Genomic DNA, 26,412 nt, shown 5'->3' with positions numbered 1-26,412 from the left:
ATGACTTTGGAAACTGATCTGAAGACCAAGAAGATCAAGAGCATTGAATATGAAAAGATGATCAAGATTTTGGGTAAATATCTGAAGAATGCTGAAACCATGTTGCCTAGAGCACAAACCAATACAAAAGATGACTTGGATGAGGATGAGCAGAAGAAAGGTGAGCAAAAATCTTCTGGTTCAAATCCAAGTCAGTCTAGCAAAGCAACTGGTAGCAAGGTGGATGACAAGAAAAAGGAGAAGGAATAAAAGAAAGGTAAGGATGATGGAAAGAAGATGTTAGATATAATTGCTGATATCAGCAGAAACTATCAGCAGTTCATATCAGGACTTATATCAGTATTTACTGAAGAGTGACATCATCAGTACTTGATGATCAACTAATCATATCATCAGGATTTGTCACTTTAGTAGATATTTGATATGGAAAAGGAAAGTAGGAATTCAAGGCGGTGAAAGACTTTATCTCAGAAGCAATCATACATGGCTAGGTTTCCTTATTATAATAGAATAAGAGTCCTTATTTGATTGTGTATATGTGCTCTATATAAAGCACATATTAGGTTTATACTATATACACTGTGAACATTATTATATCATTCGCATAACCTAGCAGCTCTCAAGGATATCTGTTCATCCTTTTGAGAGAGTACATTTTGTAATCAGTTTTTATCTGTTAATATAAAAACTGTTGATTCTGTTGAAGCTTCATCAAATTGATTGTATAAACTGTATTCACCCCTACAGTTGATTACGAACCTAACATTTGGTATCAGAGCTTGCTGTTGACATACAAGTAGTTTAAAATATGAAAATCAATCTTCAATGTCTGACAAAGAAGAAGAACCACAGAATCCAAAACCACCACCCCCAGTCACATCACAGATTAGAAGTAACATGAGTAGGTATGAAGCAATCAAGGTGCCAATCCTGAAGATACATGAATATCCAATCTGGAAAGTTAGGATGACCATGTGTTTGGAAGCCATGGATCCTGAATATCTAAATAGGATTTATGATGATCCTCATAAACCAATGAAGGTAGCTGTTTCTGTTGGAGGAAAACCAGAAAAGATGGTCGACAAAGAAAGGAAGGACTACTCTTCTGAAGATCTTTCACCTATTATGAAGGAATGCTAAAGTCAGACACATCTTATACAGCAGTCTTGATAGTGTTATTTCCAATAGGGTTATTGGATGTAAGAAAGCAAAAGAGATATGGGATGCTTTAGAAGTAAAGTGTCAAGGCACAACTGCTATCAAGAAGAACATGAGGACAATACTTACTCAAGAATACGAGCACTTTGACTCAAGAGATAATGAGTCCTTAACTGAGATCTATGACAGATTTTAGAAGCTTCTAAATGACTTGTCTCTTGTCGACAAGGAGTATGATTTGGAGGACTCAAACTAGAAGTTCCTACTTGCTCTCCGTGAAAAGTGGGACTTTAAAGTCACATCAATAAGGGATAACTATGAAGTTAATGACACACCTCTAGATAAGATTTATGGAATACTGAAAACTCATGAACTAGAGATGTAGGAAAGGATATAAGTCTAGACCAGTAGCACTCAAAGTTGAAGAGAAGCCAAAATAGAAAGCTAGAAGAAAAAGCTACTCCAAAGAAAAAGCTATGATTGCAAATCAGATACTGAATCATCAAACTCTGATGATGACTCAAATAATGATAATGAATCAGATACTGAAAGTGATCATGACAACAATGAAGACATGAATCAAATGGCTGCTCTACTGGTTAAAAGCTTTAAGAAGATGGTCTACAAAAACTTCAAGAAAGGGAGAAGATTTTTCGTAAAAGGTTCCAGTTCCTCAAACTCTGATAAGAGGAACAACAGAAGAAATACAGAATGGAAGGAATCTAGATCTAGAAAACTTGACAAGTCAAAAGAGAGATGTTACAACTGTGATGAACTTGGACACTTTACAGCTGACAACAGAAAACCCAGAGCTCAGAAGAAACAAGCTTTGATCTCAAAGAAGAGGAACTGGGATGATTCATCAGATTCAGATGATGGATCAATTATGCTCTGATGGAAAATGATGATGCTGAGGCTGAATAATGCTGAATTAAAGGTACCTCAGACTACTCATGTATTTGATACTGATGATATATATGAATTAAGATTATTTCTTAAGTCTCTCCATGTTAGTTATAGGGATCAAACCTTAGAGAATAATAGAATCAAGAGTGAAAACTCTGAGTTGAAGAAAAGTAATGATCACCTAGAAATTGAGTTGCTTTCCATGCTGTTGAGTGGCATTTGTCACACATTATTACGCTCCGTAAAGCTTTGAATTGGTGCCTTTATACTCAAGTTGTAGGTGTTTTAATGTGTTTTCTAGTATTTCTGCATTTTCAGGCATTCTCCAGGTAATCAGGTGAATTAGCATTGTTTTGGTGCTAATTTGGTGTTAGGAAGGTGTTGGAATAAAAGCTCTTGGAAAACCGGCTCAATTCAGCAAGGAAAATGAAGAAGTCAGATTTATTATACAAGAGGTCAGCGCACCCGTGTTGTGATAGCGCGCGACCGCGCCCGAAGTCCAGAAACTCAGCGCGCCCGCGCTGGTTAAGCGCGGGGCCACGCCAGGTCGAGAACAGAATTCCTGATTCTATTGGGCTTTTGATCCAAAAGACTTCTACTCCGCATGGGGCTGCTATATATACATAAATAAGCTCATTTTTCATGCAGAGACGTACCAGAGCACAAGGAGAAGGAGAAAAGAAAACCATTTTAGCACGATTCAACCAAGGCGAAGAAGACCTAGTTTTAACTTGTGATTCTTTGTTTAAGTTATAACATTAGATGCTAGTTTTCTTATCCTTGAACCTATACTCTTGTTTTGTTCTTTGTTTATTATTCATTTATAAAGAGTACATTTATTATACCATACTTTCATCGGAACCCACATTGATGATGAGTCCGATTATGGGCTAATTGTTATTGTTGGGTTTTAACGGATTTATTTATGGATTTCTTTAGTTGATTTGTTTCGATGCCTTAGTGTGTGGTGATTGTACGATAGCCTAGTATTGGTTGTGCGTATTCGTCTTATGAGCGCCGTGAACTTATAAGATAGTGTGTTAATTCTTAATGAAGCGAAAATGAATTTAAGGATTTAGAACTTGCCATGCTAGCATAGGTTCATGTGTTATTGTTATGCATGATTCATAGGTAATTTTAACAATCTTACTTGCCCTATGTAATCATGATAGATAACTTGTGTATTAAACGGTTATGTTGTCAAATTCTATAGACATATAGGGTCTCAATATAATTGGTGTCTATTCAGCTTCTATCTCTTTTGTGGATGTCTGGTAGAATGATATTTGTTCAACGAAAGTTGACATTTATCAGTTTCGTGTTATCGGATTAGTGTCATCACCATTACATGCTAAGGTTAAGAATGAAAAGGCTATTGAATGAAGTATCTAATGAAGTTAGAATCCCATATTTGTCATATATATTAATTCAACCATTCTTATTCTCTTAGTCATAATTGTTAGCTTAATTTTAGTTAAAAACAATCTCAATTTGTTAATCGTCTTAGCATTGAATGATAACCATACATTGTTGCATAGGTGCATAAATTGAACTTAACCTAAACTAGTCTTTGTGGGAACAAATCTGATTTATATCTTATACTACTTGTGAACGCGTATACTTGTGTGAATTTTAGCGCGTGTTTAGCGACTAACAAGTTTTTGGCACCACTGTCGGGGACTCGGTGTTAATTTTTAGTTTATGTGTTTGTCATCATTGGTCGTTAAAGTTCATTGACTCAGACATTGTTACTTATCTGTTTCCTTGTCTTATTTCAGGTACTCTAGCGAGCGTGTATGTATACGCATTCACGGTCTCGTAAAAGAACTCTGGATAAAGCCGAGGAAGAAGTTGCAGTGGTTCGAAGGGAAGTTGTTGAGGACGAAGAGAAGGTAGAAGAAGAAGAGAAAATTGAGGTACCAGTTTTAGTAGTGATGGGAGATCAAACAGAAATTCCTAAGGCTTTGATGGACTATTCTCAGCCTAAGATCAATGATATTCAGTCGAGCATCATCAGGCCAGCCATCTCGGCTAACACTTTTGAGATCAAGTCAAGCATGATTCAGATGATACAAAACTCAGTTCAGTTTGGGGGTTCTCCTACAGAAGACCCCAACATGCACATCAGGGATTTCATCGAGATCTGCGACACCTTCAAGTTTAATGGTGTGACTGAAGATGCTATCAAGCTGCGACTCTTCCCATTCTCTCTGAGGGATAAAGCTAAGTGTTGGCTATATTCTCTACCACCGGGGTCTATCACTACTTGGGAAGATCTTGCTCAAAAGTTTCTCACTAAATTTTTCCCTATGGCGAAGACTGCTGCAATCAGGAATGCTCTTACTCAGTTTGCTCAGCAAACTGGAGAATCTCTGTGTGAGGCTTGGGATCGATATGAGGAGATGCTAAGGAAGTGCCCACACCATGGCATGCCTGATTAGATGATTATAAACTGTTTCTACAATGGATTGGGTGCTACTTCTAGACCCATGCTCGATGCAGCATCAGGAGGAGCCTTGTGGGCTAAGAGCTACAATGAAGCTTATGAATTAATTGAACCGATGGCTGCTAATGAATACCAGAATCCTTCCCAGAGACTGACTCATGGGAAAGTAGCAGGAATTATGGAGTTGGATGCAGCAACTGCTATAGCTGCCCAACTTAAGGCTTTGACGATAAAGATGGACATTTTGGCTAATTATGGAGTTAATCAAATCACTATTGTCTATGAGCTTTGTGCTTGTGCCCATGAGCTATTTCTAGTGAATCAACTTAGTTCGTGAATAACTTTCAGCGATCGCAACAACCTGTATCAACCACCTATCATCCTAACAACCGCAATCATCCTAATTTCAGCTGGAGCAATGCTCAGAATGCGGTTCAACAGCCTTATCAGTAGTACCCAGCTAAGTAGTACAACCCCTGGTATTCAGCAACCATAATATGCACCAAGACAGCAACTTCAGCCGCAACAAGCTAATGAAAAATCTGAATTAGAGGAGTTGAAGCTTTTGTGCAAAAGCCATGTTGTTTATATCAAGACCTTGGAAAATCAAATTGGACAAATTGCCAATGCCTTGTTAAATCATCAACCTGGTACACTACCTAGTGACATTGAAGTGCCAGGAAAGAGGGAAGCTAAGGAGAAGGTGAAGGCAATCACTTTGAGGTCTGGGAAGGTTGTGAATCCAGAATAAACTCAAGTTCCGAATAAAGAAGCTGGGGCTGAAGAAGAAGTAGAGCAGCGGGAAGCAAAAGAGGAACCAAGGAAGACTACTGTTAAGCACACTCCTCCTAAGGGTAATACAGGGGAGAAACAGATCTATCCTCCACCGCCATTTCCTAAGTGGCTGCAGAAGAAAAAGCTGGATAAGTAATTTGAGAAGTTTCTTGAGGTGTTCAAGAAACTTCATATCAACATACCTTTCGCTGAGACTCTTGAGTAGATGCCTAGTTACGCAAGGTTTATGAAAGGTATTCTCTCTCGGAAAGTGAAGCTAGATGATTTAGAGACTATTGCTCTCACGGAGGAATGCAGTGCTGTGCTGCAACCAAAGTTGCCTCCAAAGCTAAAAGATCCTGGAAGCTTCACTATTTCGTGTACTATTGGAAAAGTGTCTTTTGACAGATGTTTATGTGACTTGGGAGCTAGCATCAATCTGATGCCCTTGTCAATCTTCAAGAAGTTAAATTTACTTGATCCAGAACGGACTTATATGACTTTGCAGTTGGCCGATCGTTTTATTACATGTCCTCGAGGTTTTGTAGAGGATGTCTTGGTCAAGGTTGATAAACTCATCTTCCCTGCTGATTTTGTAATTCTTGATTTCGAGGAGGATAAGAAGATTCCCATAATCTTGGGAAGACCTTTCCTGGCAACTGGCCGTACCTTAATAGATGTGCGGAAGGTTGAGCTTACAATGCGAGTGCTGGATCGGGATATAACTTTTAATGTGTTCAATACTATAAAATTCCCTACGGAAAATGAGGAGTGCTTAAAAGAGGAGTTGGTTGATTTTGTGGTTACTTCAGAACTTGATCAATTGCTAAGGTCTGATGCCTTGGAGAAGTCTTTATTGGGGAATTCAGATAGTGAAGATGACGAATGTGAAGAGCAATTGCAATATCTAAATGCTTCTCCCTGGAAGAGGAAGATTGATACGCCTTTTGAATATCTTGGAATGGAGGAATTGAACAAAGCTCCTAAACACCTCAATCCATCTATTGAGGAAGCTCCTACTCTTGAGCTTAAGCCTTTACTAGAACATTTAAGGTATGCATTTTTAGGGGATGCATCTACTCTGCCTATGATTATTGCATCTGACCTTTCAATTAGCGACGAGGAGAAGCTTTTGAGAATTCTTAGAGAGTTCAAATAGGCAACTGGTTGGACTATAACAGATATTAAAGGAATCAACCCTTCTTATTGCATAAATAAAATTCTGCTAGAGGAAGGTAGCAAGCCTATGGTTGAGCAGCAAAGAAGACTTAATCCAATCATGAAGGAAGTAGTGAAGAAGGAAATTCTTAAGTGGTTGGATACAGGGATTATCTATCCCATTTTTGGCAGCTCGTGGGTGAGTCCAGTTCAGTGTGTACCGAAAAAAGGAGGTATCACAGTTTTTGCTAATGAGAAGAATGAGCTCATCCCTACTCGAACAGTCACGGGATGGAGAGTTTGCGTGGACTATAGGAAGCTGAACAAGGCCACTAGAAAGGATCACTTCCCTCTACCTTTCATTGACCAGATGCTTGACAGATTGGCTGGTCACGAGTACTACTTTCTTCTGGATGGCTATTCGGGTTATATCAAATTTGTATTACTCCAGAAGACCAGGAGAAGACTACCTTCACTTGTCCATTTGGTACTTTCGCCTTCAGACGAGTTTCTTTTGGTCTATGTGGTGCACCAGCCACATTTCAGAGATGTATGATGGCCATCTTCTCTGATATGATCGGCTAGAATATGGAGGTGTTCATGGACGACTTCTCTGTATTTGGCGATTCATTTGATGAATGCTTGCAGAATCTTGGAAATGTTCTCAAGAGGTGTGTTGAGACCAATCTGGTTCTTAATTGGGAAAAATAGTCACTTTATGGTGCGACAAGGCATTATTCTTGGGGATAAGATTTCTAGTAAAGGTTTTGAGGTGGACAAAGCCAAGGTGGGGGTCATTGAAAATCTTCCTCCACCTATTTCTGTTAAGGGAATTCACAGTTTTCTTGGTCATGCGTGTTTCTATAGGCGTTTCATCAAGGACTTCTCTAAGATTTTGAAGCCATTGTGCAGTTTTCTAGAGAAAGATGTCCCTTTCAAGTTTGATAACGAGTGCCTTGCCACTTTTGAGACATTAAAGAAGAGTTTAATCATGTCACCTGTCATAACTGCACCTGACTGGAATGAACCTTTTGAGATGATGTGTGATGCGAGTGACTATGCAGTTGGAGCAGTTCTTGGGAAAAGAAAGAACAACATATTTCATGTAGTCTGCTATGCTAGTAAGACCTTGAATGGTTCTCAACTAAATTATACTACTACGGAGAAAGAACTCTTGGCTATTGTTTATGGTTTTGAGAAATTTCGATCTTATCTACTTGGGACTAAAGTGACAGTTTTCACTGATCATGCTGCAATTCGTTATCTCGTCTCGAAGAAGGACTCGAAGCCTAGATTGATCAGATGGGTTCTTTTTCTTCAAGAATTTGAATTAGAGATCAAGAATAGAAAGGGAACTGAAAATCAAGTCGCTGATCATCTATCTCATTTAGAGAACCCGAATGCTACTTCACTGGACAAGACATAAATAAATTAGTCTTTTCCCCATGAGCAGCTGTTTAGAGTGCAAGAGGAAGAACCGTGGTTTGCAGACATTGTGAACTACCTTGTGAGTAATATCATGCCTCCCGACTTATCATATGCTCAAAGGAAGAAGTTTCTATATGAAGTGAAGTGGTATATGTGGGATGAGCCATTTATTTTTATACAAGGAGCTGATCAAATCATCAGGAGATGTATTCCTTACAGTGAAACGGGGGGGGGGGATCTTGTGAGATTTCCCCTCAATGGCTTATGGAGGACACTATGGTGGAGAAAAGACAACAGCTCGTATTCTTCAAGCAGGTTTCTTTTGGCCAACCTTGTTTAAAGGTGCTCATCAGTTCATTTTGAAATGTGATCGATGTCAACATATGGGTAATATTTCTAAGAGGGATGAGATGCCTCTTAATGTTCTTCTCGAGGTTGAAGTCTTCGATGTTTGGGGTATTGACTTCATGGGCCATTTGTCTCATCTTGTAACGATCAGTACATCTTGTTGGTGGTCGATTTTGTGTCGAAATGGGTTGAAGTAAAGGCGTTGCAAATGAACGATGCAAAGGTGGTGCTTAATTTTCTTCACAAGCAGATATCCACAAGGTTTGGAACTCCAAGAGTCATAATCAGTGATGAGGGGTCGCATTTTTGCAATCGCAAGTTCACCGCTATGATGCAAAGATATAAGGTGAATCATCGCATTGCTACGACTTATCATCCTCAGACAAATGGTCAAGTTGAGGTGTCTAACAGAGAGATCAAGCGTATTTTAGAGAAGGTTGTGTGTCCATCAAGGAAATATTGGTCTTCGAAGCTTGATGAAGCTGTTTGGGCATATAGAACCCCATATAAGACTCCATTGGGAATGTCACCATTTCAGTTGGTTTATGGTAAGGAGTGTCATTTGCCTGTGGAGCTCGAGCATAAGCATATTGGGCTTTGAAGAAATTGAATCTGGACTTGGATGCAGCCGGAAAGAAGAGGATGCTTCAATTGAATGAACTCGACGAGTTTCAACTTCAAGCTTATGAGAACAACAAAATGTATAAGAAGAAAGTCAAGAGGTGGCACGATAGGGGTCTAGTGTACAAATCATTTATGCGGGGATAACAAGTTCTTTTGTTTAACTCTCGTCTCCGTCTTTTTCCTGGAAAGTTGAAGTCAAGGTGGTAAGGGCCCTTCATAATCAAAATTGTGTTTCCACATGGAGCGATGGAAATTTTTAAAAATGATCCGGGCCAAGCATTTAAGGTCAATGGTCAGAGGTTGAAGCATTACTATGGTGACATGGCAAACCGCGATGTGGTTAGTGCCGTTTTATTGTCCGTTTGATCTCAAGATTCTACGTCGAGCTAATGACGTAAAACAAGCGCTTCTTGGGAGGCAACCCAAGTTTGTTGTACATTAGTAGGTAGAGGAAGCAAGAAGAAAGGAGAAAAATATAAAAAAAATCAAAAAAAGAAAAAAATTCAGGGCCAACTTCAGTAGCCAAGCGCGGCCGCGCTGATCTAGCGCGCGGCCGCGCTGTTTTTCCATAAGGTAAGTGGGCCCGTGCTGATCTAGCGCGCGGCCATGTCGATTTGGCAGAAGGTGAGCGCGCCCGCGCTGGTCTATCGCGCGGCCACACCGGGGTCCCGACTCAGAAAAAATAAAAAATAGCAGTTGTGAAGAGAAAATCAGGATTTTTACCACAAACACAATTTCTACCCGAATTTTACTCTTCCACATCCCAAATTTCCCTCTCCAAATCAAACCCATTATTCCCACAATTTCTATAATCAATTCCCACTTCTATTCTATATCTAATTCTCTTCTCACCACCTATATATACACACATATATACAAACTTCTCCACCACATCACAATTTCTCAAACACAAATCTCTCTCAAACACTTAGCTTTAATTCTCTCTTAATTCAATCCCAATGGCACCTAAGAGACAAAGAACACAAGTAAGCAGCAGCACCACCGATTCTTCATCTGCGGGTGGTGTGAGGCCGAGGTTCTTAACTCCCAAGGCTGAAGAGGAGTACACTAGGCTTCTCTCAAAGCCTATAGCAAAGGAGCGAGGTTTTCTGCCTTCAGGGAAGGATGGTAAGTTGTTGGAGATGATTCTAGAGATGGGATGGGTTCCTTTTTGCGAGGCTCCCGCTACTGTGCCTATGAGTTTTGTGCGAGAGTTCTATGCTAATGCGAAGGCGAAGAAGAATGGCTTCACAGTGGTACGGGGATGACTGTGGAGTATAGTGTTGATACGATAAGGAGGGTGATTGAGCAGCCAGTGGGGAAGCCCGGTCAGGACACTTGGAACGATAAGACTCCGGAGGACTTCAACTTGGATCTGATCGTTGCTACTCTGTCTGTGCCTGAGACTCACTGGAAGTTCGAGAGGGGCGCACCTGATTACTCCACGTTCCCTGCGTCATGCATGAACATGTTTGTATGGGCTTGGAATTCTTTTATCCCTGCTAACATCATGCCATTTTCTCATGTGCATGAGATTACGGTGGAGCGTGCTTGTCTGTTGTGGGGTATTCTTCAGGGCGATTATATTGATTTGGGGATGGTTATATATCAGGGGATTTCGTGATTTTTGTGAGGCGGTACTACGGGTTCTACACCCTATGCGTCCGTTGTGACGAAGTTATGCGTGGCAGTTGGTGTTTATTGGCCCGCACATGAGAAGCTACAACTTTCCAGTGCTCCTATCGATAGTTCTACGATGTTGAACATGACTGAGTGGTATGGTGGCAAGCCCGATCCTAAGGGGCTTAGTTATTCATATGATCATCTGCCAGGTGGTAGATTAGTGAATCAGACTTTTGCTGGTGGGACGCAGCAGGCAAGGAAGGCAGCTTGGAGAGCTCAGTTAAGAGAGGAGGCCGGTCCTTCGCAGCAGGAGGCAGGAGCTGATGTTGGAGTTGGTTTGAGTTGGGCACAGAATAGGTGTCTAGCGAGGAGGATGGATGCGATGCACGACATCCATAACAGGTTTGCACGCAATCTCACCCAGACACTTGGGACTGCATTCAGAGCCACCTGTGTTGACATCCAGTGGCCAGTATTTGGTGAGTACTTCATGTATCCACCTCCATGTGAGTCACAAATAGTTTGCATATTCATGTTAGTTTAGTGCATATACTTGCATATTTTGCCATGCAGTAGTCATTTTTTTTATTTTTGGTAGTTTTTATGATAGTTTGTTCATGTAGTTTCATGCATTTGCATAATAACATGATCTCTTAGATAATTTTTCCGATTGATTTATGATATTGATGCTAGTGTAGAGATGTCATAATTAGAGATGTTAGGTCTTAATGAATTGATTTGCATGTTACAGACAATTGTATTTCACTAAGTCTTATAGGTTGCTTGAGTGCTAGATCATGGTCATGGTTTGTTTGTTTATCGAGGTTTAATCATTTGTTTATATTTAGAATTTAGGATATTCTCTTAATGATAAATTAGCATGGATATTTTAAAAATTAGAGAAAATTGGATTTCATTGCTAGTTGTGTGGCTAGGTGTCAAATGGCTAGTAGCCGGCTCATATTTATATGAGTAGTCTAAAGTTGAGCGAGATGGAACGAAACACACTCGTTCAGAAATTTGTAAAAAAGGAAAAAAAAGAAAAGAAAGGAAAAAATATATTATAGTATTATTTATAATTGATCACGAGTGGGCTCTTTAGTATCCATGTTATTAAGTTCTTAGGGGACTTTGTGCCTAGTGACCTAAGGCTTTTATAGTCTGGGATCCACTAACCTAACACTCGCTACATGGGTACTATTGTATAAGTCTTTTGTGGACCTCACTCATTGCACGGTCAAATAAGCATAATTGTGTTGTTTTGTTGTGAATAAAAGCGTGAATCCATGAAAACTCCGATATAAGAATTGGACTGGTATAAGTTATTTTGAGTCTAGCTTTTATTCTATTTATAACCTTGCGATTGCTTCGATGAGTAGTGAGTCATGATTATTAATCTGTTGTGATAGTATGTCTATAAGCAATTGCACACACGCACGTCTCTGGTTTGTAGATTGATTTGTGAGGTTTGGTTGATCTTTGTGCGAATAACTGCATTTGTTGAGAAGTTGCTTGTTGATTGGTTTAGTTATTCTATGGGGATCGTTACTTTCATTTAGTTGCATTCATGCATTTTTCTTGTTCTTTGAGTCTGTTTATGCTTGAGGACAAGCATCGATTCAAGTTTGGGGGTATGTTGAGTGGCATTTGTGACACTTTATTACGCTCCATAAAGCTTTAAATTATGCATTTGTACTCAAGTTATTGGTGTTTTAATGTGTTTTCTAGTGTTTTTGCATTTTCAGGCATTCTCTAGGTAATCAGGTGAATTAGCATTATTTTGTTGCTAATTTGGTGTTAGAAAGGTGTTGGAATTATTGGCAATGGAGATTCCGCGCAGTCAAAAATTAAAAGCTCTTGGAAAACTGGCTCAATTCAGCAAGGAAAATGAAGAAGTCAGATTTTTTATACAGGAGGTTAGTGCGCCCGCGCTGTGATAGCGCTCGCCCGCGGCTGAAGTCCGGAAATTCAGCGCGCCCGCGCTGCTTAAGCGTGTGGCTGCGCCAGGTCGAGAACAGAAATCATGATTCTATTGGGCTTTTGATCAAGAAGACTTCTACTCTGCATGGGGCTGCTATATATACATAAATAAGCTTATTTTTCAGGGAGAGACATACTAGAGCACAAGGAGAAGGAGAAAAGAAGACCGTTTTAGCACAATTCAACCAAGGCGCAGAAGACCTAGTTTTAACTTGTGATTCTTTGTTTAAGTTGTAACATTGGATGCTAGTTTTCTTATTCTTAAACCTATACTCTTGTTTTGTACTTTGTTTATTATTCATATATTAAGCCTACGTTTATTATACTATACTTTCATCGGAACCCACGTTGATGATGAGTCTGATTATGGGCTAATCGTTATCGTGTGGTTCTAACGGATTTATTTATGGATTTTTTAGTTGATTTGTTTTGATGCCTTAGTGTGTGGTGATTGTATGATAGCCTAGTATTGGTTGTGCATATTCGTCTTATGAGCGTCGCGAACTTTTATAAGATAATGTGTTAATTCTTAATGAAGCGAAAGTGAATTTAAGGATTTAGAACTTGCCATGTAGCATAGGTTCATGTGTTATTGTTATGCATGATTCATAGTTAATTTTAACCATCTTACTTTCCCTATGTAATCATGATTGATAACTTATGCATTAAACCGTTATGTTGTCAAATTCTATAGACATATAGGGTCTCAATATAATTGGTGTCTATTCAGCTTCTATTTCTTTTATGGATGTCTGGTAGTATGATATTCGTTCAACAAAAGTTGGCGTTTATCAGTTTCATGTTATCTGATTAGTGTCATCACCATTACATGCTAAGGTTAAGAACGAAAAGGCTATTGAATGAAGTATCTAATGAATTTAGAATCACAATTGTATTTCACTAAGTCTTATATTCTCTTAATGATAAAATAACATGGATTTTGAAAATTAGAGAAAATTGGATTTCATTGCTAGTTGTTGTGGCTAGGTGTCAAATGGCTAGTATCCAGCTCATTTTATATGAGTACTCTAGGGTTGAACGAGATGGAGCGAAACACACTCGTTCAGAAATTTGTGAAAAAAAAGAGAAAAAAGATGAAAAAAGGAAAAAATAAGTGTTATGTATAATTGATCACGAGTGGGCTCTTTAGTACTCGAGTTATTAAGTTCTTAGGGGACTTTGTGCCTAGTGACCTAAGGCTTTTACGGTCTGGGATCCACTAACCTAACGCTCATTACATGGGTACTATTGTATAAGTCTTTTGTGGAGCTCACTTATTGGACGGTCAAATAAGCATATTTGTGTTGTTTATGTGTTTTGAATAAAAGCGTGAATCCATATAGAACTCCAATATAAGAATTGAAGTATTATAAGTTATTTTGATTCTAGCATTTATTTTATTTATAACCTTGTGATTGCTTTGATGAGTAGTGAGTCATGATTATTGATCTAGTTGCGATAGTATATTTGTAAGCATTTGCACACACGCACATCTTTGGTTTGTAGGTTGATTTGTAAGGTTTGATTGATCTTTATGCGAATAACTGCATTTGTTGAGTTGTTGCTTGTTGATTGGTTTAATTATTCTATTGGGGATCGTTGCATTTATTTAGTTACATTCATGCATTTTTATTTCTTGTTCTTTGAGTCTGTTTATGCTTGAGGACAAGCATCGATTCAAGTTTGGGGGTATGATGAGTGGCATTTATGTAACTTTATAACGCTCAATTAAGCTTTGAATTAGTGTATTTGTACGCAAGTTGGTGTTTCAATGTGTTTTCTAGTGTTTTTGCATTTCAGGAATTAATCCGGGATTCAGGTGAATTAGCATTGATTTGATGCTAATATGGTGTTATGATGGTGTCCAAGGAATAAAGGCTCATGAAGACCAACTCGTTGCAACAATAAGAAGGCAATTCCAGTTTTTCCAGAAGACCGGTGCGCCCGCGCTGTGCTAGCGCGCGCCCGCGCCAGTGAAACAGAATGTCAGCATGTCCGCGCTGGTGAAGTGCGCGGCCGCGCCAAGTCGGGAATCCAGTTTCCTGTTCCAAATAGAAGACTATTTTTCTGGGCTTTTGGCTTAATTAGATTGCTATTTAAAGACAATTAAAATACATTTTTTATAACAGAGCTTAAGGAGAAGACGAAAAGAAGACCTATAGCACAATTCAACGAAGGCGAAGAAGATCTAGTTTATTCTTGTGAATCTTGGTTCTAAGTTATAATCTTGGATGCTCGTTTCTTGTTTTGTTGAACCTAATACTCTGGATTACGTACTTTGTTTATTATTTATTTATAAAGACTACGTTTATTATACCATGCTTTCATCGGAACCCACATTGATGATGAGTCCGATTATGGGCTAATCGTTATCGTGGGGTTTCAGCAGATTTATTTATGGATTTCTTTAGTTGATTTGTTTTGATGCCTTAGTTTGTGGTGATTGTACGGTAACCTAGTATTGGTTGTGCTTATTCGACCTATGAGCGTCGCAAACTTATAAGATAGCGTGTTAGTTCTTAATGAAGCGACAGTGAATTTAAGGATTTAGAACTTGCCATGCTAGCATAGGTTCATGTGTTATTGTTATGCATGATTCATAGGTAATTTTAACCATCTTACTTTCCCTATGAAATCATGATAGATAACTTGTGCATTAAACCGTTATGTTGTCAAATTTTATAGACATATAGGGTCTTAATATAATTGGTGTCTATTCAGCTTCTATCTCTTTTGTGGATGTCTGATAGTATGATATTCGTATAATGAAAGTTGGCATTTATCAGTTTCATATTATCTGATTAGTGTCAACACCATTACGTGCTAAGGTTAAGAATGAAAAGGCTATTGAATGAAGTACTTAATAAGTTAGAATCCCATGTTTGTGTCATATATTATTCAACTCTCTTTATTCTATTTAGTTAATGTTCTCTAGTATAATTCTCTATAGTTAATCGTAGTATAATCAAAACCCAAATTGTTATTCGTCTTAGCATTGAGTAATAGCCATATCATTGTTGCATAAGTGCATAAATCATATAGTTATTTAACCAGTCTCTATGGGAACGAACTAGAAATAATTCTATATTACTTGCGATCACGTATACTTGCGTGAATTATTAGCCCGTGCTTAGCGACTAACATGCTTTCAGATGAGTCAGCATATCGGAATTTTGAATTTTATGTTTTGCTATTTCTAGATGTGCAACAACATTTATTTTGGAAATAGGATATATATCATCTTTCCATTCAGCATTCCAGAGATTATCAAAATAATCCTGCTTTTTCTTAGCATCTAACTCCTTCAGTTTCTGTTATCTTACATGTATAGGCATATCTTCAGGGAAGAAAAGATCATCCTCAGGATCTATAAGAGCATTTGAAGCATCAGCTTCTTCACCATCATTAGATTCTTTATTTGCAACTGGATCTTGAACTATCTGCTGAACTTCATCACCAGCTTTGGCATGTAAGATAGAATTAGAAATTGCTGTAGTATGTGATCCAGCAGCTTCAGAAGCTTCCATACCATCAACAGTTAACTCCACATCTTCAAGAATTGTAGATAAATGAACTGGAGCTTCTAAATTTACTTCCATAACCTCAGTTCCTGTAGAGTGCTGTGGTGATCCTGTAATGGATGAAACTCTATGAATGGACTATTGTGCTGCTACATCTTCAGCAACAACAGGGATTACTTCACGTGGTGGAATAGTAGAGTGAATGGACTATTTTCAGCAAAAACAGGGATTGTTTCATGTGGTAAAATAGGAGAATGTATGGAAGGCAAGAAAGTATCAATACTTAGACCTGCAGGGAGATTAACAGTACTTGGTACATCAGAGTTCATTCGAGATTTAAAAGACTGTTGTTCAACATCTGTTTCTTTAGTACTCTGTGCACCTCCAAACATATAACTAGTAACACTTAATCTCTCTATTTTTTTAAAGTAGTCTCACTACTCCTCACACCACACATCTCATGACTTTTAATAGTCAGAGCTTCCTCACAAAGATTACTAAATCCTATCTCTCATCTACCTCTCCTTTTTCCAGGAAGGATCCTTCCTTTCTTTAATTCTATTTTTCTCTAAATCTTTTCACATAACTCAGAGAAAAGCTCAGAAAGATTGTCCTATGGAAATAAGAGGTGGCTAAACAAGGGTGAATAGTGGTCATACAACTACATGTAGTCCTTAAATAAGGTCTAGAAATAATCATACAACAGGATTTATAACATGAAAAATAAATGCTGAAAATACCAAATCCGTATTTAAAATAAATGCTGATAAATTAATTACAGTATTTATACCTTGTGAATCTGAAGTCACAATTGAACTCACAGTTAACACTGTGGTTATGACAGTTGTTGTTCACCAATTATGGGAACCTCCACTTGAACTGAAGAGGATTTGATCAGGTTACTGTCATGTACCATGATCTCAAACCTTGTTCTTTTTGCGCATAACTAACACTTGAATGTGTTTATTGAAAGTTGTCACAGCGTCTTCAGTAAAAACAGATGAAACCGCTGTGTCTCTGTTAGTATCATTAAGATCTACCTCAGCATGTAGTCTCTAACCAACTTAATGTTGTTTCTGAATGGTGAATCATAATTTCATGAACTATGTCACTTGATTTTGGAAACATTTGAGAAATGGATTCAAGTGTTTCATTAGTAAGAAGAAATTTAAGATATAAGATTTATGATGTTGAGATTGAGTGTGGACAACTTTCTTGGTGAGAAAAAGAAAGTTTCAAAGAATTTTTATAGAACTTAACACTCAAAGATTTTAATTCTCATGAGATCAAAATTAAATCTTTCATAAATTTCTTCCGTGACATCAGTTTCTTCCTGTAATGTGATCAATCTGTATTGTAGTGAACATATGAACTTAAAAAGAGATTAGTTTCTCACATGCACTATTGAAAAATTTCTGAAATTAAGCATGCGGTACTAATTGGAATATTAACAGTCATAAGTATTCAAGCACAAACAAGACAGAAAACATTCATTCACTTAAGGAATCAAAGAAGGCAAAATATATTTTCATTAATATTTAAGAAGAAGAGTAGAAGATTTTTTTAGATTTCTAAACATAAAAATCTAACTTAATCTAACTACTCAGACTTCTTCTACCTCTAAGCAGCCTGCTCCACCCTCATCGCCCTGTGATGATAAATCCTACTCATTGTCCATGCAGGAGAAATGATATTCTCTTGCATCTCAAAAGCTTCTTGAGGAAAATGTTCCGCTAATTCAGCATGGAGTTCTTCTTTAAGAAGAACTTTGCCTGTGAAGAAATGCAGTTCCAACTGATCATCCCAAGAGAGACGATCGTAGACTGAGTTTGGAACTTCAGTTGGGTGATAGATTTCACCTCCAATACTAAACAGAAGTCCATATGGATCGAAGTACATCTTCTCATCACTTGGATTGAAGATTGGCATGTAGCATACACCGTTGCGTTTATAGAATTAGGGTTGAGCCATTTTTTATGAGTGTTTTTGAAGTTTTGGACAAAAGATTTGAGAAGATGAGGAGTTGTGTATGAAAAAGGTAGTGAGAAGTTTTGGAAGTGGAGGGTTCGTATTTATAGAAGAAGCGATAGAAACTGAAAAGACTCTTTGATTAACCATGTAATAATGAAATACAGCATGCATACATGATTATGCATATCTAGGTAAACAAAAATTAATCTCTCTTCAGATGCATATCTAGGTACTTAAGTGTTAATAGTTACTTACATCAATAGCTAACCCATACAAGTTATTAAAAGATATTCCACTAACTCACTGTTAATTAAAAATACTGAGTAACCATTTATTTTGAATAAATTCAAAATAATCAATGAAATATAATAGTCAATCATGGTTTGACCATTATCGGTAATTTAATTATGACTATCAGGACTTATCAGTCAACACTAGTTTGATCAATATCAGAATTTAACAACTATTGTCAGGATCTATTAGTCAAAGCAAGTTTAACTAATAACAGACCATATACGCATAATCAGAAGTTCTAACATGCAGCTTTCATCTAGGATTCATAGAAGTTAGTTGCATGTTATCATGGCATCAGAATTTAACATAATGATTAGTATCTAACAAGTACTGACACATAATAAGATATTATGCTTCAAATATTAGCAGTTATTTCTGAATTATCAGAGTTTGAGAAATATCCTGATATCATTCCCAATTCATTCACCAATCTTGTAAAAGTAGCTTCATAGAGAGGCTTGGTGAATATATTTGCTTCTTGCTGATCTGTTGGAACAAAGATCAATTCCACTGTACCTGCTTCCACATGTTTCCTTATGAAATGGTACATGATGCTGATGTGTTTAGTCATTGAATGCTGCACTGGATTTCCTGTCATTACAATAACACTTTGATTATCACAATCTATATAAATAGCAGAATAGTCTAACCCATAATCCAGTAACTGATTCTTCATCCATAGAATCTGAGCACAACAGCTTCCTACAGCAATATATTCTGCTTCTATAGTTGATGTCGAAATTGACTTTTGTTTCTTGCTATACCAAGAAACTAATCTTCCACCAAGAAATTGGTAGCTTTTAGAAGTGCTTTTCCTGTCTATTTTGCATCCTGCAAAATCAACATATGAATATCCAATTAGCTTAAAATCTGAATCTCTAGGATACCATAATCCCATATTTATGATGCCTTTTAGATAATTAATTTTTTTTTTCACAGCTAATAGATGAGGTTCTCTTGGATCAACTTGGAACCTTGCACAGAGACAGGTAACATACATGATATTAGGTCTACTAGCAGTCAAATATTGGAGTGATCCAATCATACCACTTTAGTTAGTTATATCTACTAAAGAACCAATATTTAAATTAAATTGGTTGTAGTGGCCATGAGAGTTGATGCAGTTCAGCAGTCTTGCATTCCAAATCTTTTGATCAAATTTCTGGTATATTTAGATTAATTTATGAAGATCTCTTCATCTGTCTGTTTAACTTGTAACCGAAGAAAGTAACTCAATTCTCCCATCATACTCATTTGATACCTAGACTGTATTAGATTTAAAAATCTCTCATAAAGTTTATCATTAGTAGATAAAAAATGATATCATTAAAATACATCTATACTAATAACAAGTCCTTACCATGGTATTTATAAAAGAGGATTTTGTAAATTGTACCTCTTGTGAACCCTCTTTCTAACAAAAATAGAGCAAGTGTTTCACACAAGGCCTTTGGAGCTTGCATCAATCCATAGAGTGCTTTATCCAGTAAGTAGACATGATCTGGATATTTTGGATCAATGAACCCTAGAGGTTGTTCAACATAAACATCATCTTCAAGTTCTCCATTTAAAAATGCACTCTTTACATCCATTTGGAACACTTTAAACTTCTTGTGAGCAGCATAGGCAAGAAAAGTTCTTTGTGCCTCAAGCCTTGTAACTGGAGCAAAAATTTCATCATAATCAATGCCTTCTTGCTGTGAATAGCCCTTTACAACCAGTCTAGCTTTGTTTCTTATAACAATACCCTCACTGCTATTTTTGTTTCTGAACACCCACTTTGTGCCAACTACAGATCTGTTCTTTGGTCTTGGCACAAGAGTCCCGACTTTATTCCTTTCAAATTCATTCAGCTCCTCTTGCATTGTTGTAACCCAGTCAGCATCTTGAAGAGCTTCTTCCACCTTCTTGGGTTTAGTTTGAAATAGAAAAGAATGGTAGAGACATTCTTTGGAGTGGTTTTTCTAGTTTTTACACCACTGTCAGGGTTTCCAATGATTAAGTCTGGTGTGTGTGACTTAGACCATTTTCTTGCAGATGGAAGTTGACTCCTTGAAGAAGAACCACCTCCTTCATCCATGAACTCTCTATTATTTCTTTGACTAGTACCACTATCATTTCCTGATGCTCCCCCTGAATCAGTGTTCCCATTGTAATCAGCATTTGACTCATCAGAGTTTAAGGAATTTAAGTCTGATGATCTATCTACTGATGTCTTTTGAGTTGAATCACTGTTAGAAGTCTTTGGTTTAGAATCATGTATCTCCCCCTCAACATATGCATCAGTGTTAAAAGGATTTCCACTGTCATGTGGATCATCAGAGCTTTGAGTGATATCAGGATTTACTGTATTAGGATCAAAATTTAAGAGTTCAGTATATGGTACTTCATTTTCAAATCTCAATTTGTCATGTTCATCTCCATCTTATAGACCGGTTATCTTCTTGTCATCAAAAAATACAAGTATAGATTCCATGATTGTTCTTGTTCTCAGATTATAAACTCTGAATGTTTTTCTAGACAATTGATATCCCACAAAAATGCCTTCATCAACTTTTAGATCAAACTTGGTCAGCTGCTCCAGATGAATTTTAATAACAAAACACTTACAACCAAAAATGTGAAAGTACTTCAAATTTGGCTTATTTCCCTTCACCATCTCAAATGGTGTTTTTCCATGCCTGTTGATCAATGTTGCATTTTGTTCAAAGCAAGCGATTTGCACAGCCTCAGCCCAGAAGTAGTTAGGTAATCTTGCTTCTTCTAGCATGGTTCTTGCAGCTTCTATGAGAGTTCTATTTTTTCTTTTACTGAGTTCCAGGAGTAGAAAACTCTTGTTTCACTCAGTTCCATTGTCACTTCTGATGATCTTCACTTTGTATGTTGATCCTTTTTCCATCTCTTTTACATGGTCAAGAAGAATGGATGGGGACTCATCCTTGGTGTGCAAAAAATACACCCATATGTATCTTGTACATTCATCAACAATTACGAGTGCATACCTCTTCTTGGCAATTGACATAACATTTACTGGTCCAAAGAGATCAATATGAAGTAGATGATATGGTTCAAGAATGGAGGATTCAGTTTTACTCTTGAAAGATGTTTTCCTTTGCTTGGCTTTCTGGCATGAGTCACATAAGCCATCAAGAGTAAATACTGCATTGGGAAATCCTCTCACAAGATCTTTCCTCAAAAGTTTATTGATATTGTTGATGTTGATGTGAGAAAGTTTTTTATTCCAGTTTCAACTGTCTTCCACAGATGCTCTACCTAGTAGAAAAACTTCTGATTCATCAGTATTTGTGGAGACCCTGGCTTCATATAAACTACCATGTCTTACACCCGTCATTGCAATCTTGCCATCAGAATTATTGACAATTTCACAATATTCCTCATAGAAATTAATATAGTAACCTCTGTCACAGATTTGAATCACACTAATCAGATTATGCTTGAGTCCTGCAACTAGAGCTACATTTTCAATGATGATATTTTCAACTTTGATTTTGCCATATCCTAAGATTTTTCCTAAGTTGCCATCTCCATAATAAACACTTGGGCCATCTTTATCCTCAAATTCTAATAGCGCGGATTTATAACCAGTCACGTATCCTGAGCATCCACTGTCCAAGCCTAGAGTATTCTTCCTGTTACCTTGCAATCAGTATTTAAAATCAGTTTGTGTTTTTAAAGATCCATACTTGATTGGATCCTTTGGCCTTTTTAAGTTTGTTAACATATGCAGCAGAAGACTTTTTATCATAGTTTATGTAACATCCTTACTATCAGTATGTACACATGCAGAAACAGATTTTACTTTATTTAAAGAGGGTTTCAATTTATAATAATCATAATACAAACTGTGATACTCTTTACATGTATAAATAGAGTTCTAAACACTACCACAATGAAAATAAAGACTCTATGGTTTATATCTAATTGTTCTATTCCTAAACTCTGATTTGGAAGGAACAATATTTATCTCTTTATTCTTCCTGCAAAAATTAACAAGATGATTAGTACTAAGACAGTTCAAACAGGCCTTTCTAGGTGCATTGGGAGGAGTTACATAATTACCATTCTTATTAGTAGCTACTTTGCCATTCCTATTTTTCCTAGGCCTTTTCTTCTTGTCTTTCATGTGTAAATCCTTCAGCTTTTACTTAAGCTGATTCTGAGCCATTAAACCAATATTTACTGATTTTGTGTGAACCTGTTCACTCTTATCAGTAATTAAGTTTGATCTAGGTGCTGAGGTTGAACCTACCTCATTAACTGATCTAATAGTATCAGCACTTGGATTAAACTTAATGCTCTTTAACTGAACCTTATTCAATTTAACCTTAGTATCAGTACTTATTGGTTTATTTTTCTCAGTTTCTTTTTCAGTTTCTTATTAGAATTAGATCTAGCAGCATATCCTCATCCTAATCCCCAACAGCCATTCTCTAAAATTTCCTAAGTTATTTTTCCTGAGTTAGTTAAAAGTTTAATAACCTCTCTTTTTTTACTAAATTCTTTTCTAGATAAGCATGTTTTTCTAACAATTTTTCTTTAACATAAACATCATTATCTCTTTCTTTTTGAATTTCTAGCATGTGTTGGTCGCTAAACACGCGCTAAAATTTATGCAAGTATACGCGTTCGCAAGTAGTATAAGATATAAATCAGATTCGTTCCCACATAGACTGGTTCAGGTTAAGTTCAATTTATGCACCTATACAACAATGTATGGTTATCATTCAATGCTAAGACGATTAACAAATTGAGATTGTTTTTAACTAAAATTAAGCTAACAATTATGACTAAGAGAATAAGAATGGTTGAATTAATATATATGACAAACAAGGGCTTCTAACTTCATTAGATACTTCATTCAATTGCCTTTTCATTCTTAACCTTAGCATGTAATGGTGATGACACTAATCAGATAACACGAAACTAATAAACACCAACTTTCCTTGCACGAATATCTTACTACCAGACATCCACAAAAGAGATAAAAGCTGAATAGACACCAATTATATTGAGATCCTATATGTCTATAGAATTTGACAATATAACGGTTTAATGCAAAAGTTATCTATCATGATTACATAAGGCAAGTAAGATGGTTAAAATTACCTATGAATCATGCATAACAATAACACATGAACCTATGCGAGCATGGCAAGTTCTAAATCCTTAAATTCACTTTCGCTTTATTAAGAATTAACACACTATCTTATAAGTTCGCGACGCTCATAAGACGAATACGCACAACCAATACTAGGCTATCATACAATCACCACACACTAAGGCATCGAAACAAATCAACTAAAGAAATCCATAAATAAATCCGTTAGAACTCCACGATAATGATTAGCCCATAATCGAACTCATTATCAACGTGGGTTCTGATGAAAGCATGGTATAAAAAACATAGTCTTTATAAATGAATAATAAACAAAGTACAAAACAAGAGTATAGGTTCAAGAATAAGAAAACTAGCATCCAATGTTATAACTTAAACAAAGAATCATAAGTTAAAACTAGGTCTTCTTCGCCTTGGTTGAATTGTGCTAAAATGGTCTTCTTTTCTCCTTCTCCTCGTGCTCTGGTATGTCTCTCCCTGAAAAACGAGCTTATTTATGTATATATAGCAGCCCCATGTAGAGTAGAAGTCTTCTGGATCAAAAGCCCAATAGAATCAGGATTTATGTTCTCGACCTGGCACGGCCGTGCGCTTAACCAGTGCGGGCGCGCTGAGTTTCTAGACTTCGGGCGTGGCCACACCCTATCACAGCGCGCACGCTGACCTCCAGTATAAAAAATCTGACTTCTTCATTTTCCTTGCTGAATTGAGCCAGTTTTCCGAGAGCTTTTATTCCAACACCTTCCTAACACCAAATTAACACCAAAATAATGCTAATTCACCTAATTACCTGGAGAATTCTTGAAAATGCAAAAACACTAGAAAACACATTAAAATACCAATAACTTAAGTACAAATGCACCAATTCAAAGCTTTACGGAGCGTAATAAAGTGTCACAAATGCCACTCAACATACCCCAAACTTGAATCGATGCTTGTCCTCAAGCATAAACAGACTCAAAAAACAAGAAAAAAAATGCATGAATGCAACTAAATGAATGTAACGATCCCCATAGAATAACTAAACCAATCAACAAGCAATATCTCAACAAATGCAGTTATTCGGAGAAAGATCAACCAAACCTCACAAATCAATCTACAAACCAGAGACGTGCGTGTGTGAAACTGCTTACAGACATACTATCGCAACTAGATCAATAATCATGACTAACTACTCTTCATAGCAAGCGCAAGGTTATAAATAGAATAAAAGGTAGACTCAAAATAACTTATAATACTTCAATTCTTATATCGGAGTTTTCATGGATTCACGCTTTTATTCACAATAAAACAACACAAATATGCTTATTTGACCGTGCAATGAGTGAGGTCCACAAAAGACTTATACAATAGTACCCATGTAACGAGCGTTATGTTAGTGGATCCCAGACTATAAAAGCCTTAGGTCACTAGCCACAAAGTCCCCTAAAACTTAATAACTCGATTACTAAAGAGCCCACTCTTGATCAATTATAAATAACACTTAAATATATTTTTTCCTTTCTTTTTTTTTCTTTTTTTACAAATTTCTGAACAAGTGCGTTTCGCTCCATCTCGCTTAACCCTAGACTACTCATATAAATATGAGCCGGCTACTAGCCATTTGACACCTAGCCACACAACTAGCAATGAAATCCAATTTTCTCCAATTTTTAAAATATACATGTTAATTTATCATTAAGAGGAACAAACAAACAAACCATGACCATGATCTAGCACTCAAGCAACCTATAAGACTTAGTGAAATACAATTGTCTCTAGCATGCAAATCAATTCGTTAAGATCTAACATCACTAAATACGACATCGCTACACTAACATCAATATCACAAATCAATTGGAAAGATCATCTAAGGGATCATGTTATTATGCAAATGCATGAAACTACATGAACAAACTATCATAAAAACTACCAAAAATAAAAAAATACTGCATGGCAAAATATACAACTATATGCACTAAGCTAACATGAATATGCAAACTATATGCGACTCACACGAAGGTGGATACACGGAGTCCTCACCAAATACTGGCCACTACATGTCAATACTGGTGGCTCTGAATGCAGTCCCAAATGCCTGGGTGAGATCACGTGCAAACCTCCTATGGATGTCGTGCATCGCATCCATCCTCCTTGCTAGATACCTATACTGCGTCAAACTCAAACCAGCTCCAACATCAGCTCCTTCCTTTCCTGCTGCATCCCACCAGCAAAAGTTTGATCCACTGGTCTACCACCTGGCAGATGATCATATGAATAACCTAGCCCCTTAGGATCGGGCTTGCTACCATACCACTCAGTCATGTTCAACAACGTAGAACTGTCGATAGGAGCACTGGGAAGCTGTGCATGCTCATGTGCGGGCCAATGAATATCAACTACCATGCACAGCTTCGTCACAACGGATGCATAGGGTATAGAACCTGTAGTACCTCCTCGCAAAAATCTCAAAATCCCCTGATATATAACCATCCCCAAATCAATATAATCACCCTGAAGAATACCCCACAACAGATGAGCACACTCCACCGTAATCTCATGCACATGAGAAGATGGCATGATGTTAGCACATATAAAAGAATTCCAAGCCCGTGCAAACCTGTTCATGCACGACGCAGGGAACATGGAGTAATCAGTTGTGCCCCTCTTAAACTTCTAGTGAGTCTCAGGCATACACAGAGTAGCAACGATCAAATCTAAGTTGAAGTCCTCCGGAGTCTTGTCATTCCAAGTGTCCTGATCGGGCTTCCTCGTGGGATGCTCAATCACCCTCCTTATCGCATCAGCACTATACTCCACAGTCATCCCCCGTACCACCGTGAAGCCATTCTTCTCCGCCTTCGCATTAGCATAGAACTCTCGTACAACACTCATGGGCACAGCAGTGGAAGCCTCGCAAAAAAGAACCCAACCCATCTCTAGAATCATCTCCAATAACTTACCATCCTTCCCTGATGGTAGAAAACCTCGCTCCTTTGTTATAGTATTTGAGAGAATCCTAGTGTACTCCTCTTCAGCGTCGGGAGTTGAAAACCTCGACCTCA

General features: G+C 37.4%; 1 non-coding gene across 1 annotated transcript; it reads right to left on the bottom strand.

Moving 5' to 3' along the window:
- Nucleotides 1-4,388: 4,388 nt before the first annotated feature.
- On the bottom strand, nt 4,389-4,495 carry LOC141716228 (small nucleolar RNA R71). Its single transcript, XR_012572945.1, has one exon. It is a non-coding gene; the product is annotated as a small nucleolar RNA R71 (small nucleolar RNA).
- Between the last annotated feature and the right edge of the window lie 21,917 nt (nt 4,496-26,412).

This window comes from Apium graveolens, chromosome 3 (assembly GCF_009905375.1).
Source record: "Apium graveolens cultivar Ventura chromosome 3, ASM990537v1, whole genome shotgun sequence".
Lineage (NCBI taxonomy): Eukaryota > Viridiplantae > Streptophyta > Magnoliopsida > Apiales > Apiaceae > Apium > Apium graveolens.
Note: the sequence above shows the minus strand (reverse complement) of the source record. Positions and strands in the feature narration are given on the sequence as shown.